The sequence below is a fragment of the Suricata suricatta genome, chromosome 5 (genome assembly GCF_006229205.1).
Source record: "Suricata suricatta isolate VVHF042 chromosome 5, meerkat_22Aug2017_6uvM2_HiC, whole genome shotgun sequence".
NCBI lineage: Eukaryota > Metazoa > Chordata > Mammalia > Carnivora > Herpestidae > Suricata > Suricata suricatta.
Genome location: NC_043704.1, coordinates 41,298,182 through 41,315,190, shown reverse-complemented (window position 1 = coordinate 41,315,190; position 17,009 = coordinate 41,298,182). Strand labels below are relative to the sequence as shown.

Here is a 17,009-nt window from a genome sequence, read left to right as displayed (position 1 = left end):
TTTTTCTTCCCATGTAATTATATTTTATATTAATATTTGCATAGAAATCCACCATATTATCATGTCATTATATGAAGTGTGCTTCCAATTGATTTCCTTACTTCAATTTGCTTGACTCAGAATGAATATTTATATTTATTACTTTCTTAAGTCCTCTTTATTAGTCTACCTGGACTATCATATAATAAAATACCACAGACTAGGTAACTTAAACAACAGGAATTTATGCTCTCGCAGTTCTGTGGGCTGGAAGTCTGAGATCAGCATGGTTGGGGTCTGGTGAGATTCTTCCTAGCTTGCAGGTGGCTGTATTCTCATTGTGTTTTTTAATGGCAGAGACAGAGAGACAGGGACAGAGAGAAAGAGGGAGGGACATGGAGAGGGAGAAAAGAGCATGAGCATGAACTACGTGGTATGTCATTTAAAAGTACACTAATCCTATCAGACAAGAGCCACACCCTTATGACCTCATTTAATCTTATTTGCCTATAAAGGTCATACCTACAAATCAATATCATCACATTTGGAGTTGAGGTTTCAACATATGAATTTGGGAAAATAATCTGGTCATTAACATTTTCATGACAGTAAAATTAAACTAATGCCTCTCTGTACTGGTTTTGAAATATCAGAAAGTGAGATTTATATTTTCCTAATAGTTTGAAGAATGTGCAAGAGTAGGTTAATAAGATTTCTCTAATATAAAACAAGTAATACTTACAGGAGGTTTTTCAAGAAAAACAGAGGCTAAGGGAGTCATAGACGTTTGCCAAAGCCACAAACTATTAGCAAAGAAACACATAAATCCAAGTATTCCAAATCCAAGGTCTGTACACTGATACCTGGTTTTCACACTTGTAGAGTGGATCCACAACAACAAATGCATAAGATGAAGTCAAATAAATAAAATACTATTACCTGCCTTTATGGAGCATTAAATTGGTTTGAAATATAACTGTCTACTTACATCAGGGTATCTCATCGTTTCCAGAGGTTATTATTCAAATATTCAAGAGCCTTTTTTGTTACTGTACTGTCCAATGTATTCTGTTGACTTTGGTAATGATTTCAAACCTTACTGCCATCAACTGTTCTTTGAACATATGTATGTTGAGCCTGATTTAAATTGATATAGAGACTTGTCCTTTCTCAAAGCAATTATCCAGTACCATGTGCTGTGCTAGTTTCATAAACTAAACTGCAAACTCTCTCCTACATTCTCTTGTATCCATATCTTCCTAAGCCAGAGATCAGCATGGGCTAATAACCAAATCACCATTCTCATCATTTTTGGTAAATGTTGGACTATTGAAGTGAAGAAAGTTTCTGGACACATTGTCTGAGTACCAAATACCGGTGTCAAGGTTTTACTTAATGTTGCAAGTGTGATTGTACTAAAGTGTGATATAATTTGGCTATGTGCTTTATGGTTTTCTTTAAAATAAAAAAAAAGAGGTTTCTCTTTTGTTCATCTGCAGTGATATTCTTGATGCTATAATTCTCAAATGACACACAAAATGGAATATGTGATTTCTTCCCAGAAAAATAAATCTTCAAAAAAAATTAAATGAAACTTCTAAAAGGCTCTACATTTAGTAAGCTCAGATATGATGGTGGTTGATTATTGGTTCTGCCCTAAAGAAGATGAGCTTATTTTGAGGGAAGACATAATCTTCTTAATATGTTTGCTAGATGGAATTCTAAGTATATTTAAATGACATGATTTTAAACTAGATAGCAACTGAGAATTTAAATGGATTTTGTTCTACTGTCTTCCTTCTAAAGAAAAAGACTGGGTTGAAAAAAAATGGAAACTCTTTCTAAGCATGAATATTAAAAGAAATAGAAATGAACACAATCTTACAGCTCTTTGAGGATTACATTCCTTGTAATTGTATATTTTCTCATAAAAAATGGTACTCTAATTTTATTTATATTTCTTAAGTAAAGGGCCTAATTATACTAATGAACATTCATAACAAGCGGCACTAAGTTGGTATAGCAGCATTTATACAGATATTTAAAATGATTAGAGGATGAGCTTTTCTATTATTCATTTTTCTTGCTGTAATAAAAATGCCTAGCTGTAATTATTCTACATAAATCACTAAGTGTAAAATACAGTAGGAGAACATAAATAAAACCAATACGTATTCCCTGTCTGTGGATAATGTAGGACAGTGGGAGACCTATAACATGCTTGTAAACTATACTAAATGGAAAACAATGCTAATCACAGGAAGTTTAAGAATTAAGAGAAGCGGTGATGGAGAAAAAGAACATCTAGTGTGAAAATAGGACAGTTTGTAGAGTGAGTGGCATTTGTATTTGGTCTTAAAAATGGAGAAAATAGGGACTTTTGGAAATTGTAGAAGACATAGGGCACAAATGTGAGGAATGAAAATGAAGTAAAACTGTAAAATTTTATAGTTCCACATTCTTGAATTTAGAGTGAGTATAGATATAGAGAAATAAAGTGACTATGTGGGTAGAAAAGGTAATCCTTGGCCTGGATTAAAGAGGAACTTGGACCCAAATATTGGTTGTCCTGGGATTTGTGACCAGAGAAACAGCGTGATATCATGTGTGTGTTAAGAAAATTAAACAGTAAATGCAGTGCTGGTCTTATTTATTTTTTTAACATTTATTTATTTTTGAGAGAAAGAGAGACAGAGTGTGAGAGGAGGAGGGACAGAGAGAGAGAGGGAGACCCAGAATCCGAAGCAGGCTCCAGGCTCTGAGCTGTCACCACAGAGCCCGAAGCAAAGCTTGAACCCACAAACTGTGAGATCATGACCTGAGCCAAATTCGGACGCTCAACCTACTGAGCCACCCAGGCGCCCCAGTGCTTGTCTTATTTGATGAAAAAGAGGCAGAGCAAACAAGGTGGAAAACTATGGAGTCATCTAGGGGAAGATATTGGCGTGATCTCTTCTGGAAGCAATAAAACTCAGGTGGGATGTATGGCTGTAACAAGCAGCTCAATGGCAAACATGGAGGTTCCTACCAGTCTGTTGGGTACAAGGGGTAACAACAAAACAAGTTAAAAATAGTTTCAAGGTCCAAGAAGGATCCTAATCTCTTTAACAATGAACAAATAAAGAAGAACAAGTTTGGGAGAAGGATGAGGGACCCTTTTTAGAGAATGACCCCTGATATGCCTTTGGTCTACCAAACAGCAGCCACCATTTATGAATAGAAGATTGAACAATATTATATTTATGAATGTCATCTTCTTAAAAAGACATGAAAGAACAAAAGGGTAACTATATTCATGGCTGTTAATGATACATGAGCCAATTATATCATAGGCAGTCTTCACTCTCAGTAAACTATGTTAACTGAAATTTGTATGTAGGAACAGTGTCTTTGCTTTGCATGGCTGCTATGTATGTGCGTTGTGCCTGACACACCTCCGTGCAAGGCCATGGCTATCTATTTATGGGTGAATTACACACAGTTGTTACGCACATTTATTTGCCTATTCTGACCAAGTATACGCTGCCCTGCTATCAACTAATACCATAACCTGCCAAAGGGCAATTAACTAGTGAACACGAAGTATGCCTTGCCTTCTCAGAATCAAGCGGGAAACAAAGATGAAGAGGAAATAAAATGAAGCTTATTGAATGCTTTTTTTTTCTTTTCTGAATTTCCATACATTTATAATTTTTAATTACTATTTATTGGGTGTGTACTATATATCACAGAACTTCTCACATATTCTGTGTCATGTGCTTTTTGAAGCAATTTTGTACAGGGCATATTGCTGTCTCTATCTTACAAACATAAATGCTGTGGCTCAGAGAGCTGGGGTGGTCAAGCATCACACGGCTATGTAGTAGATGGGCATGACTGAATCTACACGGGTACTCATTTTATAACCCACCATTACGTATCAATTGCCTTGAATCCTTTCTTGTTCCTAGAGGGTCAAAATTAGATCACTACTGAGGGGAAAAACTGATCTATCCTAGAGATGAAGCCAGCTACCAGTTTTTAAACATTTATTTAAAGAGACAGAAAGAGACAGTACAAGTGGGGAAAGGGCAGAGAGAGAGGGAGACACAATCCGAAGCAGGGTCCAGTCTCTGAACTGTCAGCACAGAGCCAGACGCGGGGCTCAAACCCACGAACCGTGAGATCATGACCTGAGCCAGAGTCTGATGCTTAACTGACTGAGCCACCCAGGTGCCCCATCAGCGACCATTTAATTGGGTATCCAGAGTAACTTTTTTCTCCTGATGTACTAGCAATGTCAGATTTTGCCACAGAAAATGATATTTAGTAGGCTGACTTCAAAGAATTTTCAAGGTCTCATTTTATTACTTTGGTGAATTTATCAGATGCGGGATCTGCCTTTAAGCCTTGGATGCTCTGAAGTTGGATTTTGTTAATATAATGTGACCTGGATTAACACTTCTCTTAGGAATGAGAGAGGGGCACACGTTACCTGAGCCCAAGAGATTCTTACGTCAAGTCAGGATTCCAGCTCACTAATTCATAATGAGAAGCTAGTACATGCCTGACTTTTCTGGTAGACAAGACAATCGTGGAGGAAAAAAAATCAGTCATAAGTTTAATTTATAACCATGGAATCAGAGTTAAGGGATTTTGATTATTCAAGTGTTTTATAATATTTGATAACCTCTTTGTATATATAATTGACAAAAGGAAGGTTCTGCCAACGGAGCTTAATTTTGAAGACCCAGTGTCTTCCCTATATTTGTCCAACTGGAAAATTTATTTCTGTGATTTTCCCCCCTTTGCTCTGCTTTCATGACTGACCAATCTCCCTTTAAACATTACCTTTATCTGTTAATCTCTTCAATCATTTCTCTTATTTTTAAAATTTATTTATTTTTGAGAGAGACAGACATACCATAAAACTGGGACAATTCCTCTTTGACAATTTCTCTTCTTTCATCAGGAAACCACCCACTCGTTCACTTATCCAACAAATATACCTTAAATGGCTATACTGTTTCAGTTGCTAAAAAACAAAAACAAAAACAAAAACAAAAAACCAGCCAAAATGCAAGGACGCCCCTTGCAATCATCAAGATCATCAAGTTTAGGTTGTAGTAGGGGAAGAGTGTAGAGAGACAGACCATAAAGAATTAGAAAAATAGAAAATGTAATATGTCAGGAGTTGATAGATGTTAGATCACAAAATAAAACTATGAGAGAAGAGAATGATGTGAGAGAAGAGAGGTGCTTTCGCAGACAGGGTGGTCAGGAAGGCATCTCTGGTAAGTTGGCCTTTCAACCTTTCTGAACTCTTATAAAGTGATACTGACTTTAATTCTTAAATCTGATGGTATCTACTTCCTCCCTGTGTACTGTCAGCACGGCACCGCCCCCATGAAACCCCACCCAAGGGATCTGCTCTGCGGAGTGTGTTTCACCCAAGTGCGCAGGTGACAGCTGACAGCCGACCCAGCCGCGCCCTATGAAATCATCACCCGTTATGATTAGGCCACTTTTTCCAGGGAAAGCCCCCACCCAGCCACTGAGCAGGACAGGAGTGCCAAGCCCAGGAGACTCAAGACTCAGCTGAAAGAAGACTTTAGCCTAAGAGCATCCCTTCAGTGCTGTGAACCTGGGGCTAAGACTTCCCCACTCAAATGCCCTCCTGGGCTCTCTCCCTCACAGGGTGGTCCGATGACTCCCACTACCTCTCCCAGCTCTCTTCCCATTTTCTTGCACATCTAATCTCTTTCTCTGAGAGTCTGGAGTCTTGTCACTAATTCTAACTCAGACTTCTCTCCGTCTCCCTTCTGGTGCTCCAACTAACCTATCCTGTCCTGTGGAGGTCCTCTGCTTTTGCTCAGCGGACACAACCTCTATACAGTTCCTTTGGCCGGGAATGTTCTGATTCCCCATTCCCCCAGCAGTTTTGAACAGGTAACGTTTATCCACCCCATGTTTCTCTGTTCAACCTTATGCTGATCACCCTTCTCCTTCATCTAAATCAGATTCCTTTATTTTATACTTTCAACTTCCCTAAAGAACATTTACACATTCATTAGCTTGATTGCTTTCAGAGCCTGTCTCAGCTTGCAATTATGCAAGCATTTATTAATATGATTATTTGATTAATGCCCGCTTCCCCTACTGGGTTGTGAGTTCACCTTTTTATCACTTGTGCTGAACAGTCTCCAGTATTTGCCAAGTAAATGGAAGCTCACAAAAAAAAAAAGGCTAGTTGTCTTTCAGTTTAAATAAGCACTGCCTTATTGTGCATCTAATTACGAGGTGCGTGTATGTACCTCTCTCTGAAAAGTCACATCTAGGGCTCAGTGGCAAACTAAAGGCAGAGAGCTGCTCTAGATGGCTGAAATATAAAAGAACAAAAATGTCTCTTTGAAGGAACTTATATCAAAAAAAAGATTAGAATATAATTCAGTCCGAGTAAGTGGGAACAAATAGCCCAGTAGACTGGCCTGGCCTGTCATACAGCAAGGGTCTACGTAGAGGTCCGGGTATAAACCCCGACGGAAATAGGAACGGTGAACTGACAGGAAGTGTGTCACCAGGATGAGAGATGATGAACTGGACTATCCCACATTTAAAAGTATATGTCTAGGATGATGCATTTCTAATAAAATTAACAGCTATAAAGAAACAGGAAGTGGTGAGTTAATTGGCCTATTTGAGAGGCCAAGTGGACAAGATAGTGATGTTGCAGTAGGATCCTCACGTGTCTTGTAGTTTTCATTAATTTTATTTCTTTCTTGACAGTAAATGGAGTTTTTAATTGCCAGTAATAGGAGTCTCAGAGGAACGTCTATAGACACTTGGAATCAGGAGCGGTAGATGATCCCTGAGCATTTAGAGGGGTTATCTACAATGCCATCACTTTGAAAACTTAAGGAAGTAGGCAGCATTTCTAACTAACTTGTATGAAAAACTACCCAGAGAATTAGCAACAAGGAAAATCTTTATCTTTTGTAGAGGTCAGATGATCCCAGCTACTGAGGTTAAGGAGGCACAATATGAAAAATAGGAATAGATGTGCCAAGAAAACACCACAAGGAAATACATATATTTTTATGTATCAAGTGTGTATTCAAATGCCAAGAAACTTCATAGTTCCTGTTGAGCTGTCAAATCATTCTAGAAAGAAAGCTCCCAAAGACAAAATGTCAAGAGATGATGGTATAATACTAGCAATGGTATTCATCCAGAAAAAAACCAGATATGTTGTCAGTACCTCTCGGGCACTTCTATAAGCAAGTCAAAAATTTACTTCCAATATTGTCATGAAAATTGGACAGCATAACCTCTCCTTTCATTCTCTATGACTGGCAAATAAATATTTATAGATCTATAGTGATGTTTCTTAGATAATAGGAGTTTTTCATTATAAATGACCTTAGGAATGACCAGATCCTTTCTTGTAAGTTGGGAAAAAATGAAAGTCAGAGAGATCAAATGACTCATGCAAGGTCATCATACATATTTTTAGAGATAGAAGCCAAAAACAATTATATTTTCCCCTTAAAGTTCAGTGTTTCTTACTGTACTGTAACATGCAATGTTAATTTTCCAATTGGAAAAGTGATTTTGGTCATCTAATAATGTAAAGCATGTTGAGGTGAACACAAAACTACCTACTTATTTAAATTGTTTATAATTCTTGTATTTATTTTTTTAATTTTTTAATGTTTATTCTATTTTTGTGAGAGAGACAGAGATAGAACATGAGCAGGGGAAGGGCAGAGAGAGAGAGGGAGACACAGAATCTGAAGTAAGCTCCATACTCTGAGCTGTCAGCACAGAGCCCAACATGGGGCTTGAACTCACTAACTGTGAGATCATAACCTGAGCTGAAGTCGGACACTTAACTGATTGAGCGACCCAGGCACCCCTAAATTATTTACAATTCTAAAAATAAATGAAATAGTTGAATTTAGGAGCATTATATATAATTATATTAATTACATTATATATAGTGCTCCCAAATTATATACACACACACACACACACACACACACACACACACACGTGTGTATAAAATGTCACCTGCTCCAATGATGTGCACAGATAAAAAGCTTTCCTTTGTTTTTATTTAAAGAATGCATGGATAAGTATAGGGGTAGAATTTTGGTTAGGCAGGTGCACCAATCACCAATGTAGCAGTTTAAAACCAGTCATTATTTGGAATCCTAAAAGATTCTTTAAGGGCCAAAATTGGGTAATCTAAGCTATATTTGTTTTGTTTCTGCCTATGATAATTACAGTAGACTAGACAATGTCTTTAACTCCTCAAATACATATGAAATATATATAATATTTCTCATATTTATTTTAAGATATTTGCTCAAATTCCCCTCTCATTTATTTGGTTTCTGACTGGGTCCATAGAGTAGTGAGTTAATATTTTGTTCTTTCTTAAAGTTCTCATGACCAATGTCAAACATACTCTAAGAAAAGCATGTGAACTAAGATACTGATATCAGTTGAGAAAAATATGCTATTATTTATAGAGGACCAGAAAATAGATAAATTAGTAATATAGCTTTTCTCTCAAGAGATTCTGCATTTTGCTTTGAAGGATGGTACTCTTGGGGTCAAGGTCATGGGCAAAGCAGTATGGGAGAAATTCCTTTGCAGCTCCTTGCTCTGGGCAGGCATGTGGAAAATAAGCAGATGACTTCAATTTGTAGTGTCATTACTCACCCCATTCCTGACATTGTCCTAGCACAGACATACATCCCATGAACAGTACAAGAGCTATATTCCCACATGCCTCAACTACAGTATGTCAAAATAGATTTGGAGAAGAAGGTGTTTGCTGATAGATGGCATATATTCATTTTAAGTAAAGATGGGTAAGACTTCACTTCAGTCTTCCTAAGGTAACTGATCTCCCCTGGCTTCTTCTTTTTAAAAGATACACCATCCAAACTGTCTGCTATATGCTGATATTAAAAATGGGGCTTGAACCATTATAACGATCATATTGGCCATCTGACAATGAAAAGTCCTTATAATTTGTAGTCGATTTTTGATAAAATTTGTCTACACATGAAAAAACAGGAATTGGAAATTTAAGGGAATTCTCCATGAAAATAGAGCAGAAAGGATTTAGACCTGATATGTCAAAGTTGTTTTTTTTTTTTTTTTCAGGTAGCTCTGGTTATAGATCATATAGTGCAAACCATTCTATGGCCTCTACTTTTTCTGATTATAAAAAGATTACCTTTTTTTGGCACATTTAAGTTTTTATTTATTTTAAGAGAGAGAGAGAGCGTGTGTGTGTGTGTGTGTGGTGTGTGCACACTTGAATGTGCATGCATACAGGGGAGGGATAGAGAGAAAGGGAGAAAGAGAATCTCAAGCTAGCTCTGTGCTGTCAGCAGAGAGCTCCAGGTGAGGTCTGATCTCATGACTGCGAAATTAGGACCCGAGCTGATATCAAGAGTCAGATGCTTAGCCTACTGAGCCACCCTGGTGGCCCAAAAAAGTTTCTTGCTCTATAGAATGGTCTTCAACTCTCTGTTCAGAACAGCGTCCTTTAGATGCCTTCATTATAATATGCACCAGTTTTTTTTATTAATATAAATTAAAAGTTGTTCATGATCACACAACATAGTCAAGATAACGTTTTTATGGGAGTAGTTTTTCTGATACATATTTATGGAGTTTTAAAAGAACTATTAGTTTTTTTAAAACAAACTTTATTAATGCAACCTTTATAATAAATGTCACCCCTTTGAGTATATAATTTTAAGAGATTTGACACATATATACACCCATCTAACCACCACAGTTAAGATGCAGATTTTTGTTTATTTCACAATTGTTTGCAACAGGGGAATCTATTTATTATTAAGGACTAAAATGCATTCATATCTGGGGATGTTTAAAAATATCAGTCAAAATATCAGGATTTCTTCACCTAGACCCTATGTACCCAGAGATGTATCCATGGAAGGAAATAAGAATGTCTGAAGAATCCCTGAAATTATATGCAAAAATATGTGATTTTATAAATGTGTACTTTTCAAGCAAAAGTGCTCATACATTCCATCAGAATCTCAATGATGGCTCTCACCCTCTAAAATATATAACTTGCTGAAATTAGCTAAAGGCCATCATAAAAATAAATAATTTCTAACTTGAAATTTTTCTTTCATGCTCCAGGTATGGCATTATCGCTTTCCTTGGAACTTATTTTCTTTTTTTTTCATGTTTATTTATGTTTGAGAAAGAGAGAGTGCAAGCAGAGGAGGGACAAAAAGAGAGGGAGACAGAGGCTCTGAAGCAGAATCTGCACTGACAGCACCAAGCCCCAAGCCGGATGTTGGGCTCAAACTCATGAACTGTGAGATCATGACCTAAGCCAAAGTCAGAAGCTCAACCAACTGAATCACCCAGGCGGCTCTGGAATTTATTTTCAATATTATTCATATGATAATAATTTCCCCATGAAACACATGTTAAATATCTATTTATGCAAAACACAAGGGGCTAAATTCTGAAAATAAGAAGATAAGCAAGAAATATCCCCATCTGAAAAAAATTTCACAGTCAAGGAAACTTTATAATCTCTTTGCTGTTGTATTATGAGAAATTTATTAACTGTAGGAATCTTGCACTCATGTTGTAGTCACAACAGAATGGAAAGTTAATTGAAATCAAGGGCCAAAGCAGACATAGATGATCATTTATTTTATATGTGACTATAACAGAAGAATTTATTTTGCTCAAAGGTCCAGGATGTATATACATATTTCTCTGAAGGTTCTTCCACATCTAAAACATTTCATCACATAGTGATTGCTGAATTAAAGTAAGCATAGTTTGATTTCTGACACTTGACATTTGGTGTTAATTGTGGATCAAAATTTTTGAAGTATTAAATAACTATAATTTGATAATAAGAGTTGCACTGCCTCAATAGAGACAGGACCTTTGATCTGATGATGCTTGTGTGGTAATCTACAAATGTCCAATGAATGAATTAAAAGAAGAGGGGGAAACTGAGAAAGAATGGCTTTCCATCTAAGAAATTTTGTCTTGTGACTTTACCTTTTTTTCTCTTAAGTATTTTTCCTTAATATTAAACCAATTTTAAAGGACCTTGTGTAGCTTTAACCAATCATCTTGTGAAAGGAAAGAGAGGTTGCATATTTATAATGATATGCTTTCTCTCTGATCTTCTGTAGAAGTTTGGGCATTGGATCCACAGAGATATACATGTATATAATGGGAGGCCTATATAAAAATACCTTGTTTTGTCCTCAACTTTGTGTAACTTACTGTCTACTTCTGGAGTCATTTGGCTCTGACAGAAGGCTTAACTCTGCTTATAGGCTAAGTCCTAATAGGGCTTTAATTAGAAGAAATTTCAAACTCTATTCCCCTCAAAGTGGAATCAACATCTTATTACTTAGTGTAAGAAATATCTAAGTTTTTAACCCAATCATGTAACTTAACAATGGCTACCTGTTAAAAAATCTGATCTCACTTGCAGTTACAAATTCTGAAGCATTTCATTTTTAGACACTATGTTCCGTTTCTGGGTTCAAAATAGAAGTAATTTCAATTTTTTAAAAATAATTGGTGGTATCCATAAGATGAAGGGGATGCCTAGAAACTTAGTGTAGTTAAGTCTCTGCTGGAAAGGGAAATCTAAGAAAAAAGATAGGCTGTTCAACATATTGGCCTGAGTGACTTCCAAGGAGTTTGAAGCAAAGGGAAGTTGTGTCTATACAAAAATTGGATAAAAAATTTTTCCTAGGGTGGAAATCGACTAAGGTAGTCATTAAGATTCTGAAAATGCTTGTAGATATTTATCTTAAATATTTTGCATATCTGGAAAATAACACATATTTTTCTCCTTTCATATAAGTAACAATAAAATAGAGCAGTACCCTAGTCCTTCTGGAAATTGAATTACAACAAGAAAATACCTCCGTTTTTAATTTCTTAAATTACCAACCAAAAACAGAAAAATTACATATGCAGCATATTCTACTCATCTCAGAACTGAGATCAATGGGGATGACTATGCTAAAAAATAAGTCTGGTTTCTTTTAATCTGTTGAAGATAAGCGCTTTTCTCTTTGAGAAAGATATTGTTCTTGTAATTATTTTCAAACACTCTTCTAACTCTTTCCTTTTTCAAGACAAGAAAGATTCTGATACCATTCAGAGCGGTTGTTTAATTGATGCAATTGCATTTAGAATGATTTTCAATCTTATGCTGCTTCATTAAAATTTTCATTTTAAACCAATAATTACTGTTGTTGTTATTTCTATAATAGAAGGGTTTCAGACACAGCAGGCAGGATAATACAAAAACATAAAGACGAAAATTAAGCAAAAATATAAGGCCTTTTGAGAAATGCTTAAAGAGCAAACACTTTTTCTCAGTTTTATCTGTTTCTTTATCATTCCCCACATTGTTTTGTAGCTAGTAGATACAGAAAACTTAGCACTGGTTTGGCCTGGCTTGGCCCACATTGAAAGATAGGAAGTCTCAAACTACTGATCACACTATTCTGGACCTAGTGAATCAGAATTTTCATAAATGCAACCAGGTACATGTATTTTAATAGAAATCTATGGGTAGCCCTGATTTCTTCCGAGAAGGAAACACTGAGCAATATGTGAACTGCATAATACTCAGTTAACCTATGTTGGAGATGAAAATAGGACATATAACATAATTTGCTAAATTAATGCTGGGAAGTTCAATCATTTTCAATTCTGGCTACATAGTAGAAATTTACTTTTTTTTTTTTTTTAAGTGAGCTTCACTTCCAGCATGGAGCCCAATGCAAGACTTAAGCTCACAATCCTGAGATCAAAACCTGACATGAGATAAAGTCAGATGCTTAACTGACTGAGCCACCTAGACACTGTTGGCTACAGAACAGAATCTTTTCAGCAACCAGGTTTTAAAAAATTCTAATTATTAGATACTAAGATTCAGTGTTTCATAAAAGCTCCCTAATGGTTCTAAAGTAAAACTAAGACTGAGAGCTACTGACATAGACAAACTACTCACCATATAATTGAAAACATAGCACTTTTGATTTGTCTTCACTCTTCTTATACAGCTCTGGTAGTTCATGAGAAATTTATTTCTATACACTTATTTAAAGTAAATGGATGATGGATATAATACTTAGTCATCATTCCTCTACCACAAAGATTTATTATTTATTAATATAATACAACAGGTTTTAGAAAATTAAAGATGTGTTCAATATATGCTACTCATCAAATTAATTACTCAGATTTTATAATTCATGTTTAGTCATTAGATAGTGATAATAATATTAGCTACTACTAATAATAGGCCAAAGACATATAAAGGCTCAAATATGATAGAATTTTATTTCTTCTATTACAGATCTTGGTGAGTTTGTATGTCAGCCAGATCATGCTACATATGTATTGATCCAGGAAATCAGGAAGATAAAGACTTTCTTGTCTTGAACGTGTGATTTCTAAGATGGTTCTGGATGTTTCAACTCCCTATAATGGAAAAGGGCTTAGGTAGACTTTATATCTCAAGTTTGGTAAAGGTATATGTTAACTCCATTTACATTTCTTTAACTAGAATCAGTGAGCATGTCTAAACTAAAATGGAGGCCTAGGACTTCCTGGGTGACTTGGTTGGTTAAGCATCCTACTCTTGATTTTAGCTGAGGTCATGAACTCACAGCTAGTGAGACTGAGCCCCGTGTCAGGCTCTGCTCGGACAGCAGGGAGCCTTCCTAAAATTCTCTCTCTTCCTCTGTCTCTGGCCCTCCCCCCTTTTGCATACTCAGTCTCTTTCTCTTTCTCTTTCTCTGTCTCTCAAAATAAATAAACATTTAAAAATTTTAAATAAAATGCAGGCCAAGATATATAATCTTTCTGTACAACAAAAAATAATATAAAATAATTAACATTTTCTGCCATAGTCTAAACTTGTGCTTTCTGAAAAATTATTTGCAACTTACTTCTCATAAAACTAATACATTCTTATCTGTCTCTATGGTAGATAACCCACAGCCCCACCTAGATGCTGGGTTCAACTTGGATCTCTGCTCAGCCTTTTCCATAAAGTCCAGATATGCTTCCCAAGTGCTAAAAGATAAGCTTTTTTCCTACTGTTGGTGACACATCTAATAAACATAGAAGGAATAGGGGCACTGGAAGCACAATAAAAACTTTCCATTCCAAGCACACGAAAAACTTCCATTCAGAAGAGGAAAAAGGGAAGGCACATAGCAGTCATTGGTCAATAGCAAGGATGAGTTGATAAATGTATACATTTGTGTGTGTGTGTGTGTGTGTGTGTGTGTGTGTGTGTGTGTGGTGTGCACATACTACAGAATCTTCGATAGCTATTCTCCCTGAAGCATTGCATCCATCCTTAGTCAACTCATGAATGAGTTCAATTCATGAATGTGATCCCAGAATTTGGTCTGATTCTAGACACTGAAACTGGGCACAGGCCATGATCTCAAGAAATACTGTAAGTAACAGAAACCATAAGTCTGACCCAGAGAAGTGACTTGGGAGTTGTTGGGTGGTAGTGTAATGTTTTATAGTATAACTCCTATTTATTATACATTAGTTCACAAGAGAAGATAATCTTACTACGTGGTTGAAACTCATTATGTAGCTCATTTGTATCTATACATTTATAATGTCTCGTCTATTTATTTTCTAAAACTTCTGCAATGACCAGATTATGTGTATCTCTGTCATTTTCATTGACAGCCAGAAATTATGTTCTCACATCCAACTCATGTTCAGAACAAGGAATCTTAAAATAATACCAAAACATGAGCCAAAAGTGTGTTCTTATTTCAAATACCACTCAAGTTGATGGATGACAGCTATAATAGAACTCCTTAGTGTTAACTGAATATCTCACATCTGATTCTGAGTTTTACAGAAATTTTGCAAAATCTTTCAGGGATATTATTTCAATTCTTTATATTAAGAACAAATGATGCTTGATAGTTTTGCACATAAATGGTATAAAATTTAAAACTAAAATTTGTATTCAAAGACATAAATCAATTTAAATAGCAAAAAAAGTTACCCTTTCCCAAACATTAAAAATAAGAATTGATCGTCCCTTATTTAAACAATAATATTTCCCAATAAATTTGTGGTCTCTATTTAGCATCTATATTTTACTTTAATTTGAACTTCAATGACTTAATAGAAATTAGTACAAAAACATTTTTGAAATTTATATAACATATTAGAGTTAGTAGATTTTAAAATAATTGTTTAGTTTGAGGGTTTGTTTAAAAAGAAAGAAATATGAAGCCTCAAAAATAGAACTATCTCCTAACTGGTCTTATTTACTCTGTATGTATTATGATTTATTTTATCTAGGATTCCTTCTGATTCTCTGGTCAACCAAGTTGACAATGTTATTTCATCTTCATATACTGAGTAATAAAAGTTGAATGTGGCTTGATTAGACTGAACTCTGAATAGACAGAATTCACAGTATTATATAACTTGCTTAGTAATCAACATGTCTACACAGTAAAATCATTCTAACATTTCAGATGACCAAACTGGGTAACCTCAACAAAATTATATTACCTTTAAGAGTATGCGATGAATGCTGGCATAGATGACAAAATTTGCAGGGAATTATTCAAAATTCTATAATAAAAAATGGGAAATCTGAATTTTAGTAAAATAGTGGCAAAATATAGTAAGTTCCTATGTGAGAAAAACATTTTCTTTTGCAATTAGTGTTTTCCATTGATTTTTTAAAAAATATACTAAGTATACTAAGCATATCTCATGTTCCAAGCATTCTTCTAAATTCTAGAATGTTATGGTGGACAACAATGAATGGCTCTATTTTGAAGTTTGAGTTATGTAGATGTGACAGGTAATAAACAGAAATACAGTATAATTTAAAAGTATACTACTTACTATGAAATAAGTTAAAATTAATATACTGTTACTGGAATTTAACTGAGACCTTAATAAGAAGGAGTAATAATAATAAAATTATGGACACTCAAATAGTGGGAATACACAAAGATAAAATGGCTTCTGGAAGAAAAGAGTTTGGTGATATCAAAAAGCATAAATAAACTATTATCACTGGCTGAAGAGAAAGAAAGCAAATAAAGGTGGAGAGATATGCAGATGTCAAACAATATCAGGGTCCTGTAAGTCATTGTGATAATTCACAATCCTGTCCTAAGTATAATAGTTGGCTATTAAAGCTTTTTATTTCTTTATCTATTTTAGAAGGCAAATTACATGACTTGGTTTCTGTGATTTAAAGATCATGGTGAGGGGGGCACCTGGGTGGCTCAGTCAGTTAAGCATTGGACTTCAGCTTAGGTCATGGTCTTGGAGTTCATGGGTTTGAGGCTTGCATCAGGCTGTGTGCTGACAGCTCAGAGCCTGGAGCCTGCTTCAGATTCTGTGTCTCTCTCTCACTGTGCCCCTCTACTGCTTGCTGCCTGTCTGTCCCTCTCTCAAAAATAAAGAAGCATTAAAAAAATAATAAAAATAAAAATAATTGTGATATTTGAAGAGATGATGGCTGAAAGATGAAGGAAAACCAATTAATAGGCAAAAAAATTGTTATCAAGTTCACCACACAGAAATATAGTGGCAGAGCCTAGCATTGTGAAATGAAGAGACATAGTGATAGACAGAACGTAATGTACTTTTCAGATAAAATTGATAATACTTTGTAAGGGTAGGTAAGTGGAGGTAAAAAAGAAAAACCTCAAACATCTGAGTTGAGCAACTGGATCAATGTTGAAAAATGTGAAAAACAGCGATGGGGTGGTTATGATGTAGTGGTGACTAGATCGTGTTACTTTTACGATGTGTGTAAGAGGTCCATATGAGGAGATGTGCAAAATACTAGCGTGCGATTCAAGGAAGACACTGAGATTCCTCAATATAAAAATATTAATTACAGCTATATAATCTGGGTGAGAAAAGTTAGGACCTGAGGGCTAAATCCTAAAAAATGTGGCATGTGGAGTACCTCTAGA

The 17,009-nt window shown here is 35.5% G+C and overlaps 1 long non-coding RNA gene across 1 annotated transcript; it reads right to left on the bottom strand.

Annotated features, from left to right (window-relative positions):
* Positions 1-13,337: 13,337 nt before the first annotated feature.
* On the bottom strand, positions 13,338-15,773 carry LOC115292470. The gene is made up of 2 exons (XR_003909013.1): positions 15,580-15,773; positions 13,338-13,497 (listed from the first exon to the last, which is right to left on the bottom strand). It is a non-coding gene; the product is annotated as an uncharacterized LOC115292470 (long non-coding RNA).
* Positions 15,774-17,009: the final 1,236 nt, after the last annotated feature.